We start from the raw sequence: 2,786 nt of genomic DNA on the forward strand, positions 1-2,786 counted from the left end.
TATATATATAAGTTTTTATATATATTTGTACACTTCCATGTATTCATTACAAACCACTTTGACAGCCATTACCGCATCATTACTTGTGTAATTGCATTTACTCGCTGCAAATGTAAATAAAAGCTGTTCGAAATCTATTGTGAGACTGTACACACATACATATAAGCGTGTGTTTTTGTATATTTGTATTGGTCTTCTAATAAAATTGTTGTTGAAAATCGTCAGATTGATTTATTGTCACAGCTACTGCATTTTATTGATGTGTGAATTCAATTTAAAATATATTTCGTTTCGACAGTGGCGGGTGTTAGCTATTTTAAAGAGGGGACAAAAAATGGAAAAGGTGGAATTATTGTGTTAGAAGTACTAAAAAAAATTCTCACATTATATAACCCTTTAAAATTTATTTCAACATATAACACATATAAAACTGATGGCAACTCTATTTTTGTAAAAATGGTGAAATTATTGTTTAGGAAGACAAGAAATATTGTATAACTATAATATTTTATAGTATAATATAAAATTTTAAAGAATTTTTAATATTTATATTTAAAACCGACGGCAACTCTATTTACGGTATGTGGAAAAGATTAAATTCTTGTTTAGAAAGTTAAAAAATTAACATTACAAAATATTTTAAAACTAATTTAAAAAATAACAAATAAATATATAACTGATGGCAACTCTATTTTTGTGAAAAAGGGCTAGTTATTTCAATATTTTTAAAACTATATATATTTAAAACCGATGGCAACTCTATATATGTGGAAAATGTCAAATTCTTAAAGTGAAATAAACATAATAAAATATTAAAAAAAAAATTATTTACAAAAAGAAATATAAAACTGTTGGCAACTCTATTTATGTGATAAAGGTGAAGCTATTGTGTTGGCAGCTTAAAATAAAGTACTTCAACATGTAACATAATATAGTAATTTAACAAATAATTTTAAAATATATATAAAACTGATGGCAACTCCATTCAAAATAAGTAGCAAATAAAATAATAACTAACTATACGATTATTTTTTTGAAAAGTTGTAACACCTGGTTTAAAATCTTTCACAATTTTGTAATTTTTTATAAAAAACACATAAGGTGACAACTCTAACAATAAACTCGTGTTTATCTTTTAACAGCAAAATTTTTTTTATTAAAAATGTTCCATATTTGCTAGTCCACAAAACTGTAAAGGCAACGCTGTTTCCAAAAGTTTTCCAAAAATATAATTTTTGTATTTTATTTATTAAAGTAATTATTTTGGTTACTTACATACAAAAATTAGATATTAAATAAATAATTGGCAATCTTATTTTAATAATTGGCAGCCCTTTTATAAACTTTTATATAATTATCTTCAAATTAAATTCTTTGTTGATTGAAATTTTTGTATTTAAAAAATAGCCAAATTTAATTTAGTTGTTGGCAAGTTAATTATAATAAATAATATTGGCAACTCTGTCACAATAATTTTGTAAAATTATCTTCATTTAAAATTTGTTGTTGTTTAAGATTTTTGTATACAAAAATTATAATAAAATTTAATAATTGGCAGTTTTATTTAAATAAAAGGCAACCCCGTTAATATGCCTTTTTATAATTATCTTCAATTTAATTTCCTTTTCGCCAAAAGTTCTAAATTCCAATTGTGATGTGTCTGGCTATTTCATAGGAAAATATAAACTAGTCGGCAACACTATTCCCCTTTACATGCTATTATATGAAAGTTGCCGTTTATGTCGCATTCAATATGTAGTTTGAAATTTTGGTACACTTCTTACAACAGCAAATTATGTTTTTGTATAATAATATGACAACCCTACTGAAAATATTTTTTTCTTCAAATAAAATTGTGTTTCAATTACATATATTTGCCCATAATCTTACAATCTCTATAATCCATCAGTTTTATTTTTGTAAATAAAAAATAGGTGGCAACTCCGAAAATTTTATTTTTTCTTAAAGAGCTTTTGAAAATGCACAATTCACTTTAAAAAAAAGCTTTTATGTTTTTGTGCAATAATATGGCAACCCTACTGAAAATATTTTTGCTGAAAGCTAAAAAAAATTGTATTAGAATCACATATGTTTGTCTCTAATCTTACAATCCTTCGTATTCAATTTTGTAAATAAAAAAGTAGGTGGCAACTCTGATTTTTTTTAAATTTAAAAAATTCTTACAACATTTTAATTAATACTAATTTAGAAATAAAACTTTTATTTATTGTAGTACTTTTTAGGTAAATATTTATAAAAAGATATGTCTGGGGTTCATGTACCCGCTAACAGCCTTAACTAGCTGTTCAATTAGATGGTACGTTCAATAAGCATGATTTCAGCACTATTTTATCTTCAGAGCATTCTCAACAGCATTTGCCACAACAACAAATAACAATTGCTACTACTATCCGACAAAAAATTGAGACTACTGTTTGCAACTACAAAAATGACAACAACAGCAACGTTGTCGTCAACAGAGCAATTGTCACTTTAATGCCACGACCTTCACATATGTACGTATATAGCTGTATTAGTGCATATGTTGCAGCTACATACCCTTATATATGTGGGTGTGTATGTGGCAAGTTGTAATGTAATTGTGTTTGCTGTCGTCAAGCGTTGCTACCCGCTCAGCATTTTATGGCCAAACAACTTTTTACTTCGCTGGCATGCTGTCATTGTGTACGCTATTGCCTCTGGTGGGCGTGTGTGTATGGGTGTGTTAAATTCACTTAACTTGATCGAATTTTTATTTTACACTGTTGGCCACATTTCTCTTTGCT

The sequence above is a fragment of the Bactrocera oleae genome, chromosome 5, assembly GCF_042242935.1.
Source record: "Bactrocera oleae isolate idBacOlea1 chromosome 5, idBacOlea1, whole genome shotgun sequence".
NCBI classification, from domain to species: Eukaryota; Metazoa; Arthropoda; class Insecta; order Diptera; family Tephritidae; genus Bactrocera; species Bactrocera oleae.